The following is a 12,409-nucleotide window of genomic DNA, read 5'->3' as shown; positions in this document are numbered from 1 at the left end:
CTGTTCTGCAGGGTCGCAGGCAAGCTGGAGTGAATCATCCCACTTTGACAAGTTGGGATGGCTGAAGGTAAAGGATCGTGTATCTCAGATGCAGCTATGTATGGTACATAGGATTGTTTATGGGGGCGTACCCAATTATTTTAGAAATTATTTTAATAGAGTAAATGAAGTTCACCGCTATTCCACTAGGGGAAGCTTAACAGATTTTGTACCACCCAGAGTTAAGACGAATTTGGGTAAAGATTCTTTTCTTTATGTTGGAACTACCCTTTGGAACAGGTTACCTGGTTCACTCAAATCAGTCAGTGCGTTTACATGCACATCCAAATCGAGCTACTGTCGGTAATCGAGCTAAGGGTCCCAGCAGGGGTGCCAGAGAAATCCAATCCTACATGCACACAAGGAAATCGAGCTATTGTGTGAGGTACATTGTGCACCCGAGCCACAGGTGGCGCTACACGCCCCATCGTGTTGGTACACTTCCGGTTGTCGTCATGAAGAAGAGCTATTCAAGAGTATAAACAAAGTTATCAGCAGTGTTGCCAGATACTGCTGACGTTTTCCAGCCCAAAACATGTTCAAATCCACCAAAATGCACTTAAAACCGTCCAATCTGGCAACACTGGCAGTTCCGTGTTCAAGCTGTTAGGCTTGCTCTAACAGACTGTATGGCTACAAACTGTCCTGCACAGACCACTGTTTTGTAAGACAACTTAGGTGGGGTTTACATTAGACCGTATCAGTGGATCATCAGATTAACGTTTTTAAAATGATTAGTGTGCACACAGCAACGCCAATACACGATTCGCGTGCACACAGCAACGCCAATACACGGATACGCTCGGCTCCGCAGGCATCCTGCGCTCCAAATCACTCCGCCCTGAACAGCGAGTGCCCTCTGGAGGGTGCGCACTCCGGCCCTGCGCAGCTCACACAGCGCGCGAGTGAAGTGCACGAGCCACGATTCGGGACTGAGCCGCTGTGTGTGTGATCCCAGCACATATCACTTACCACTTGCAAGTGGAAGGATGGCAAGCCTAAAGACAATCATAACTACACAATGGGCAGTATTTGCATCAGTATTTGCAGTATTTTCATACTTTTATACTCTTTAATGAAAGGTGATACAAGGCGGAAGTCTGCGCCGTTTTTCAGCAGTTGTGTCACATGACCAACGCCAGCGAATCAGGAAGGTGGATGTCACAGTGATGTTGTCCAATGATGACGCCAGCTAGAGCTCAGCACAGCGTATCCGCGTATTCTCAATGTTTACACAGCACCGGAGCTGACACGATCTGGATTGAATACGTGGACCCTGGCGGATTCCCGTTTCCCGGCGTTTCCAGGCGTTTTAATGTAAACGGACAGTGCATCCGCGAAGAAAACAAGACAGATACGGTCTAAAGTAAACTTGGCCTTATTTTGCACAATTGTATATTTTTCTAAAGTCCATTTTTTGCTTACAATTTAACTTATGTCTTAATAAACACAAAAAGTTCAATTGTTTTGTTTTTATTGACATTCTTCAGATGTTGGACATCTATATATATATATATATATATATATATATATATATATATATATATATATATATATATATACACACACACACACACACACACACAAATACAGTGACTTGTTTATGTGCACAATTCACAGCTATGCAACAGCTGTACAGATGTATTTGGTGATACAGTAAGTGAGCAAAATTTTAACAGTGCAAACAATGCCACAAAAAGAAAAAATTCATGCCGTTGTCATGCCGACCGAGGCTGTTGTGTTTCCCGCTTGTGGTCTCGTCACTCGTCACTTCCGGAAGGGGCAGTGCTGAAGTAAGTAGCTCGAATACGTAGCTTGATAGGGTTTACGTGCACTAAGTAGCTCGGCTACAATCGCATAATCTAGGTCGTGTAGCTCGATTCGGAGAAATCCAGTTCGGTTCAATTTCAGCCGAATTAAGGAGTATACATGGCATTTAGAACTTCAATTTCAGTCGAGCAACGGCAGAAATTCGATTCTTTCTATGTGCATGTAAACGCACTGTAAGCATACAAGCATAGGCAGTTTTAAACAGGACTTGAAAAAATGGCTTAGACACCAATCTTAGGCATTTGCCAATTTGTATTTGTTATGTATTATGTAACTGTAATTCTGTTTCTATGTGACGTGTGGTCTGTTGCTACTTGCTCTTGTCTCCTGCTCTATTGCCCCTTTTCCACCAAAGCAGTTCCAGGGCTGGTTCGGGGCCAGTGCTTAGTTTGGAACCGGGTTTTCTGTTTCCACTGACAAAGAACTGGCTCTGGGGCCAGAAAAACCGGTTCCAGGCTAGCACCAACTCTCTGCTGGGCCAGAGGAAAGAACCGCTTACGTCAGCGGGGGGGCGGAGTTGTTAAGACCAACAACAATAACAAGACCGCGAAAGGTCGCCATTTTTAAGTGACGAGAAGCAGCAGCTGTACAAACGCAAAGTCATCCATTATTATTATTGTTGTTGTTGCCGCTGCTGCTTCTTCCGTGTTGTTTTTGCTTTGATAGTCGCGCCAAGGTTTATGCAAACGTAGCGATGTAACTGACGTATACAGCGACGTAATGACGTATAGACCCTTTTCAGTCACGTGACCTTCGTAAATGCGACCGCCATTTTGGACATGTAGTGGACTTCGGCTCAAATCAGTTTGAATGCGAGGAAGGCGACAAACGAAAAACATAAAAGAAAAAGGAGTGAGATGCAGAAAACACCTTCACTATCCAGCGACGTAGGGCATTTACAGGGCGAGCAGAGGGAGAGGTATTTGCAAAAATTGAGGTTAGCAGGCTTAGAGAACGATGTTTAGCTGCTTCCACCAGGATTGTTCACTGACGTACGGAAGTACACGAAGCCCTCGTCTTTACCTGACTTCGGCCCACATGATCTGTATATCTATGTCGTTAAAAACCCATTGCCATACACATACACGCCAATGTCCGAGGTTCCGGAGCGCGCTCCAGCTTGCTCCCCCTCAAATTAAGCAGCGCGCTCCGGCTTGCTCCGGAGCAAGCCGGAGCGTGCTGCTTAATTTGAGGGGAACCTCGGCCGGAGCGCGCTCCGGAACCTCGGCCGGAGCACTCCGGGAACAAGCCGGAGCGCGCTGCTTAATTTGAGGGGAACCTCGCCCGGAGCGCGCTCCGGAACCTCGGCCGGAGCACTCCGGGAGCAAGCCGGAGCGCGCTGCTTAATTTGAGGGGGAGCAAGCCGGAGCGCGCTCTGGAACCTCGGACGTTGGCTCCGGCAGCTATTTATACTGGATCCGGTGTAAATAGCTGCTGGATCATAATTACAGTAAACTAGTAAATACAGTAAAGGAAAAACTTGAGACTGAAAGGTTTTAACAGTCATCCAAATGACTGAACGTAAACATTGCTACAGTAACATACCAGCTACTTGCTGACATTAGCTAGTCAACAATAGCTACTACAGAAGAACAAAGAGGTTACAATGGGTTATTTTAACCTATTTGGTTACACACTCGCCGCCACAGAATGTTAACAGCAATGTAATGCCTTTTCTGGCTAATTTTATTCGTCTTACCTCCAACAAAGTGGTCACTACACAAGCGTTGGTATGCCGAGGGCTGCCAATCTTTCCTGTTAATGGCCGCTATCCATCTTCTCCGTCGGGATCCGATAAAATGATAACCCTTGCCTTGTTTGTTGATGGCTACTACATCCAGGTGCACAACAATATAGTGGCATGATGGAAGTCTTGCTGAAAGTAAAAACTTTCTTTGCTGCTGTTCCTCAATGTTGGCTGTGGTAAACTACTGGTAGTACATGTCCAAAATGGCGGCCGCGTTTGTCGTGACGTCACGTGAAAAGGGTCCATACAGCAACGTAATGACGTGGCTCCACTTAGCCCCGCGAGCTATGGAAAAGCAAACTGTTTCTCAGCTGGCTCGCAAGTTGAACGAGTTGTGCACCAGCACTGGCTCCGAACCAGCCCTGGAACTGATTTGGTGGAAAAGGGGTATATAGGGACCACAATGGAAATAAGCCTGTGGGCTTTATTGTTTTATCCCTGACTATTTATTTATGTATAATTTATGATGCAGTTTGCTGTTTCATATTTTTTATATTTAGAATGGTCAATAAAATCAATCAATCAATCAATCAATCCCAGCTGACTACGGGCGAGAAGCGGGGTACACCCTGGGCAAGTCACCGGGTCATCACAGGGCTGACACATAGGCTACGTTTACACTAGACCGTATCTGTCTCGTTTTCTTCGCGGATGCACTGTCCGTTTACATTAACCCCCCTGGAAAAGCGGGGAAACGGGAATCCGCCAGCGTCCACGTATTCAATCCAGATCGTATCAGCTCCGGTGCTGTGTAAAAATTCAGAATACGCGAATACGCTGTGCTGAGCTCTAGCTGGCGTCTCATTGGACAACGTCACTGTGACATCCACCTTCCTGATTCGCTGGCGTTGGTCATGTGACGCGACTGCTGAAAAACGGCGCGGACTTCCGCCTTGTATCACCTTTCATTAAAGAGTATAAAAGTATGAAAATACTGCAAATACTGATGCAAATACTGCCCACTGTGTAGTTATGATTGTCTTTAGGCTTGCCATCCTTCCACTTGCAAGTAATAAGTGATATGCGCTGGGATCACACACACAGCGGCTCAGTCCCGAATCGTGGCTTGTTCACTTCACTCGCGTGCTCTGTGAGCTGCGCAGGGCCGGAGTGCGCACCCTCCAGAGGGCACTCGCTGTTCAGGGCGGAGTGATTTGGAGCGCAGGATGCCTGCGGAGCCGAGCGTATCCGTGTATTGGCGTTGCTGTGTGCACGGCTAACGGTTTTAGTGTAAACGCGAATCATTTTAAGAACGTTAATCTGATGATCCGCTGATTCGACGTAATGTAAACGTAGCCATAGACAAACAACCATTCACACTCACATTTACAGCCATCAATTAGCCTAACCTGCATGTCTTTGGACTGTGGGGGAAACTGGAGCACCCGGAGGAAACCCACACAGACACGGGGAGAACATGCAAACTCCACACAGAAAGGCCCTCGCCGGTCGCTGGGCTTGAACCCAGGACCTTCTTGCTGTGAGGCGACAGCGCTAACCACTACACAACCGTGCCACCCGGCAAGTAAATTTATATGGTACAATTATTTATTATTTTCATCTGTATGGAAATCCTAAGCAAATGCAAAACATAGAACAGTTATCTTTGTCTAAAAAAGGGGTCACAACAACAACTTGACCCAAAACTATCTTTATATTCTGAATATTATATATTTTTTTATTCAAATACAAGAGGTATGAGGCAAATACTGTAGTGTCAGAATCTTCTTCTTCTTCTTTCAGCTGTTCCCGTTAGGGCTCACCACAGTGGATAATGTCCCTCCATCTCCGTCTGTCATCCGTATCTTTTTTTGTTGCACCAACCGTTCTCATGCCCTCCTTCACCACATCCATAAATCTCCTCTTTGGTCTTCCTGGTTTCCCTCTACCTGGCAACTCCATCTCCAGCATTTTTTTCCCAATATACCCTGGATCTCTCGTCTGTACGTGCCCAAACCATCTTAATCTTGCCTCTCTCATTTTATCTCCAAACCCTCCTACATGTCCTGTCCTTCTAATATTCTCATTTCTAATCCTGTACAACTTTGTCACTCCCAATGAGAATCTCAACATCTTCAACTCCGCTACCTCCAGTTCAGTTCAGCCTCCTGTTTTTTTTTGCCAGTGCCACTGTCTCCAAACCGTACAACGTCGCTGTTCTTACTACTGTCTTGTACACTTTCCCTTTCAGTCTTGCTGGCAATCTTCTGTCACAAATCACTCCTGACACACTCCTCCATCCATTCCAATATTCCAACCATTCCACTTCTTTTCTGCACTCACCATTGCCTTGCATACTTGACCCCAGATATTTGAACTCAACTGTAGTATCAGAAGCAAGAAGTGATGTTTGGAACTCAAATTTCCAGGGACATTGTAGTTTTATTTAGAACAAAATATAATAAAGAACAAAAGGTACTACTACTACTACTACTACAATACTACCTACTATAGGTAGTACCTATTACCTAGTACTTACTATATTCTGTAGTAACAGGATATAGGGTGCTTATTAAAACAACAAGGTTTTGTCAGGGGGAAAAATCTGCAGTACCGTTTGTTCCTTAATATGTTTTATTCAAAATAAAACTACAATATCTCTGGAAATCTGAACTCAAAATACCACTTCTTACTTGTGCTATTCATCACCATCTGTGTTTATATCCCTCCGAGGGCAGCCGCAGCCGCTGAATGTGAGAGGAGTCACAGCAAGGCTGCAGACACAGCACCCTGAGGCATTTATCATAATTTCTGGGGACTTTAATCATGCTATTTTGGACTCTACTTTGGCTGCTTTTTACCAGGTTGTGGATTGTCCAACAAGGAACAACAGGACAATTGATTTGCTGTATGCTAATGTGAGGGATGCATACAGAGTCACACCCCTCCCCCCACTAGGGAAGTCTGACCATAACCTGGTTCTTCCACAGCCGAAGTACACCCCCCTGGTTCAAAGGCAGTCTGCAACAACTAGCTCCATCAGGAGGTGGTCCCCTGAAATGGAAGATGCCCTCAGAGACTGCTATGACATCACGGACTGGGATGTGCTGCTTAGCCCACACTGTGAGGACATAGAGGGGCTGACAGACTGTCTGATGGATTATCTCAACTTTTGTGCAGACGTGGTTTCCCCCGCTAAGACTGTACGGTGTTACCATAATAACAAGCCATGGGTAACACAGGAAGTCAAAGCTGTCCTCAACAGGAAGAAGGCCACCTTCAGGAGCAGGGGCAGGGAGGTGATGAAAGCAGCACAGCAGGAGGTGAAACGCTGCGTGAGGGAAGCTAAGGACAGCTACAGGAGAAAGGTGGAGCAGAAGCTGAAGGAGAACAGCATGAGGGCAGTCTGGGAAGGTGTGAAAACCATCAAAGGCCACAATACAAAGACCAGAGTCGTTGAGGGGACAGTGGAGAGGGTGAATGAGTTGAATGACTTCTTCAACCGGTTCAACCAGCCCACATCCCCCCCCACCCTCCCCCTCATTGCAGCCATCTCTCCTTCTTCCCTCAACACACCTCCCCCCAGTCATTGCAGCAGCCCCCTCCTTCCCCACCTCAACACAGACTCCTCCATGCATTACTGCAGACCAGGTCAGAGGTCAACTGAGGAAGCTTCACCCCAGGAAAGCAGCAGGCCCGGACAAGGTGTGTCACCGACTACTGAAGACCTGTGCTGCTGAACTGGGTGAACCACTCCAATGCATCTTCAACCTCAGCCTGCAGCTGGTGAGAGTGCCCACCCTCTGGAAGACATCATGCATCGTTCCAGTTCCCAAAAAGAATCAGCCCAGTGAGCTGAATGACTTCCGACCGGTGGCACTCACTTCACATCTGATAAAGACATTGGAGCGGCTCTTCCTCAGCCTCCTCAGACCCCAGGTACAACATGCCCAGGACTGTCTGCAGTTTGCATACCGGGCAGGTGTTGGTGTGGAAGACGCCATCCTCTACCTGCTACACTGAGCCCACTCGCATCTGGATAAGGGAAATGGCACAGTGAGGATCCTCTTCTTGGACTTCTCGAGTGCCTTCAACACCATCCAGCCCCTTTTGCTTCAGGACAAACTGAACAGGATGCGAGTGGACCCCTGCCTGGTCACCTGGATCTTCAGCTACCTCACCAACAGGCCGCAGTCCATCAGGCTGAAGGACATCACATCTGACACTGTGATTAGCAGCACCGGAGCACCCCAGGGCACGGTGCTGGCCCCTCTTCTCTTCACCCTGTACACTGCGGACTTCTGCTACAACTTGGAGCTGTGTCACATTCAGAAGTTCACCGATGACACAGCCATTAATGGGTGTATCAGTGATGACAGAAAGGAGGAGTATAGGAGCCTGGTGAGGGACTTTGCTGTGTGGTGTAACAGAAACCATCTGCAGCTCAACACCTTGAAGACCAAGGAGCTGGTCATTGACTTTGGGAGGTCCAGACCAAGGTCACGACCAGTTCTGCTCGAGGAAGTCGAGGTGGAGGCTGTGGATTCCTACAAGTACCTCGGGCTGTGGCTGGACAGCAAACTGGACTGGACTTGCAACACCAGTCAGTCAGTGTGTTTACATGCACATAGAGAGAATCGAATTTCTGCCGTTGCTTGACTGAAATCGAAGTTCAAAATGCCATGTATACACCTTAATTCGGCTGAAATTGAACCGAACTTGATTTCTCGGAATCGAGCTACATGACCTAGATTATGCGATTTCTGCCGAGCTACTTAGTGCATGTATACCCTATCGAGCTAGTAGTCGAGCTACTTACTGCCCCTTCCGGAAGTGACGAGTGACGAGACCACAAGCGGGAAACACAACAGCCTCGGTTGGCATGACAACAGTAGTAGCGAGCAGCAGAAGAGGTCAGGAGGAACAAACGAAGAAGAGAAAATGGCGAGCAGAAACGTGCACTTCTGGAGCAATGAGGAGACAGAGTTCATGCTCATTCAGCTTAAGGAGTTGAATATATTAAAATTCATGGACGGGAGAAAAACGCGCAATGGAGAACACGGAACTGATAACTTTGTTTACACTCTTGAATAGCTCTTCTTCATGATGACAACCGGAGGTGTACCAACACGATGGGGCGTGTAGCGCCACCTGTGGCTTGGGTGCACAATGCACCTCACACAATAGCCCGATTTCATTGTGTGCATGTACGATTGGATTTCTCTGGCACCCTGCTGGGACCTTCAGCTCGATTACCGACAGCAGCTTGATTTGGATGTGCATGTAAACGTAGTCACTTATACAGGAAGGGACAGAGCAGGCTATACTTCCTTAGGAGGCTGCGGTCCTTTAACATCTACAGGAAACTCCTGTGGATGTTCTAGCCTATCAGTCTGTGATTGCCTGTGTCCTGTTTTACACCGTGATGTGCTGGGGGGGGCAGCACATCCAAGAAGGACACATCCAGGCTGGACAAACTGATCAGGCGGGCCGGCTCTGTGGTCGGCATGAAGCTGGACTCTCTGGTGATGGTGTCAGAGAAGAGGACTATGGACAAACTACTGAACATCATGGACGATGCCAGTCACCCTCTGCACACCGTCATCAGCAACCAGAGGAGCCTGTTCAGTGACAGAATGCTCCTTCCCAAGTGCAGGACGAACAGACTTAAAAACTCCTTTGTCCCTCACGCCATCAGACTGTACAACTCCTCTCTGGGGGGGAGGAGGGGGAACAGGAGGACAGAGGACGGGAAGGAGCAGTAGCCTAGCCTAACAATAAGCAATACTGGACAATGTGCAATATAATGTGCAATATAAAGTGCAATATCTCTCCTGCTGCCCCCCTTTCCCCCCTTCCTCTCTTCCCCATATCTTATTCTTTTTATATTTGTATCTGTAAATACTTAATTTAATTTATCTAGAAGTTTTTTCTCTATTTTCTATTCTCTGTTTATCCTGTAATGATACTGCTGGAATCTTAATTTCCCTGAGGGAACCCTCCCAAAGGGATCAATAAAGTTCAATCTAATCTAATCTAATCTAATCTAATCTAATCTAATCTAATCTAATCTAATCTAATCTAATCTAATCTAATCTAATCTAATCTAATCTAATCTAATCTAATCTAATCTAATCTATTTATATATAGACTAAAAGTTTGCGGACACCTGTCTGTCACACCTATATGTGCTTGTTGAACATCCCATTCCTTATTTAGTCCCTTCTGTGCTGTTATAATAATAACTTCCACTTTTCTGAGAAGGCTTTCTACTAGATTTTACTGTGTGGCTGTTTGGATTTATGTTCATTCAGCTACAAGAGCATTAGTGAGCTCATGTACTGATATCGGTGTTCCAATTCATCCCGAAGGTGTTCAGTGGGGTTGAGGTCAGGGCTCTGTGCAGGACACTCAAGTTCTTTCGCTTTACCCTTGGGAAACCATGTGTTCAGAGCTTGCTTTGTGCACAGGGGCAATGCCATGCTGGAGCAAGTTTGCACCTCTTAGTTCCACTGAAAGGAAATTGTAACGCGACAGCATACAAAGGCGTTCTATACAATTGTGTGCTTCCAACTTTGTGGCAACAGTTTGGAGAAGAACCACACATGGGTGTGATGGTCAGGCGTCCACAAACTTTTGGACAAACAAGCAAACAATTGTTCCAGTACTTGGTCACATCCTGTTTCTCTCATTGTAATCTTGATCAGTGAATTTTGACTTGAGATTGCTCCATGGGGATCATGATAATAAACTTTCCTATGAGATCCGATATGCTGAGTTGAATAATATAATAGAAATATTTATTACATCATACTTGGTGTGCTCATTAAAGCGCAAATCCTGGACCAATTTCGTTTTTTTTTTATTTATATGAAAGTATGTCCCTTTACACACTCATCCAGAAGGGTAATTTTGCACAAGGCCATCTGTCTACAGCAGAAAAAAATAAAATAACAAAACGTGTCTGGAAAAATCCCAAGGGAGTCTGGAGCCAGATTCGTGACGTCACCTGCGGAAGCGTCAGCAGGCTGCGCAAGCTTGCACGGTTTCAGTGCACAGCCTGCGTAGACCAAGTTTAGCAGCTAACGATTTTGCACTGAAATATGGAATTGTCACCTGAGCGCGATGTTACTTCACCTTTGGATGAAGAATATAAAGAGATGTCAGAATTGGAGCTTCATCTGTTTGGATTTGATGATGATTCAAGTAGTGAAGACGACAGAGACAACACCGGGGATGTAAATAATACGGCGGTGGAAGGGCTGCGGCCCTACCGGTTTGAGCCTCCTCGGCGTGATCGGCAAACAGCCCCGAGCCAGAAAGACGAAGAAGAATCTCAAGAAATGGAAACAGGAGAACCCAGGGCCAACAATAATGAATGGTAAGATTGTTCAAGCAGTATTTTATCAAATTTTCTAACCCAATAATGCGTAGTTGGTGGATTTAATTGTGAATTATCGGACTTAGAAGAGTACTGGCTACTGTAGGAGAAAGATTTCATAAGCTACACACATGGAATTGGCTAAGCAGGGTTGTATATACATTTAATGTGTTTGACAGGTCCCAAGATCTCAAGCCCGGACACGCATATCCCTTGATACCTGTGAAGTAAGTGTATCATCACCCAGTGCTTTCGTGTTCTTTACTTTTGTGTGTGTCAATAAATAACATTATCCATGTACCACACAAACACAGGAACACCTAATTTAGGCCCTGTCCACACGGCAACGGATTCAGGTGAATCCGATACAATTGTTTATCGTTTCGGCCTGGCGTCCACATGGCACTGGCGTTTTGGGTGCCCCAAAACGCAATCTTTTGAGAACGGGTCCCAGAGTGGAAAGATCTGGCAACATTGCCGTTGCGAAGTCGTCTGGATGAGTAGAACGGATTTGTTTACGATGACGTCACAACCACATGACTGTGAGTGCTTCACGCCGGGTAGAAGTGTAACGAACTCGATGCGAGTTGTCAACAAATCCTATAACTTGGTTCATGAAACGCGCTTACAAAATATTTTCACTGTGAATATTTATTGTGTAATGGTGCAAAGTGAGAGCGAGAGAGTGAATAGCCCTTAGGGCAGAGTCAATCCCGCCAGCAAAAATAGGGAAAAAAAGGAGCGATCTCACCTCTTCAGATGTTGGTTTAAGTCCTACAATACATTCCTCAAAAAGGGCGTAGAACAACAAATTAATCCATCAACGTGTAGCATTCAATTTATTCCGGACCATTAAAGACGCCGCCTTCCGCGTAGAATCATACGTCATCCTCGCCGCCATATTGGATAGGTCAAAGCGGAGAATAAAGATGCCTCATTCATGTGCTGCATTTAACTGTACCAACAGGTTTACCGTCCAAACGAGATCACATGGGATTACCTTTCACAGGTGAGACTGGAAAAATACTTTTCATTGTATTTGGTCATTATAATGTAATTTTACGAACAGATTTTCCTGACTTTGTGGCTAATATGAAGTCTCGCGCATAATAGTTTATGCGCATGCGTCCTTACTTCTTCTATTGTTCTGGTGTCTCCGAAGGGACCGTCTTACAGCGCCCCTAGAGGTGTGGCATGTGTATTGCATCGTTTTCAGCAAGCGTTGCGTTGCCATATGGACCTGATATTTTACTGATCGTTGCCCATTTGGACGCGATATTTTTTTAAATAACATCTCGTTGCCGTTGTCATGTGGATGTAGCCTTAGAGTATAGTCCCTCTTATTTCTTACCCTGGCAACAGTCAACTAGTGAATTGCCGATTTTCTTGGTCTTTTTCTCGGCTCTGCTTGGTCCTCGGCTTCGAGGGCCTCAGTGGATGTGACACTTCGCCTTCTGTCAGGGGAGACGAAC

Source organism: Neoarius graeffei, chromosome 12, assembly GCF_027579695.1.
Source record: "Neoarius graeffei isolate fNeoGra1 chromosome 12, fNeoGra1.pri, whole genome shotgun sequence".
Taxonomy (NCBI): Eukaryota; Metazoa; Chordata; class Actinopteri; order Siluriformes; family Ariidae; genus Neoarius; species Neoarius graeffei.
Note: the sequence above shows the minus strand (reverse complement) of the source record.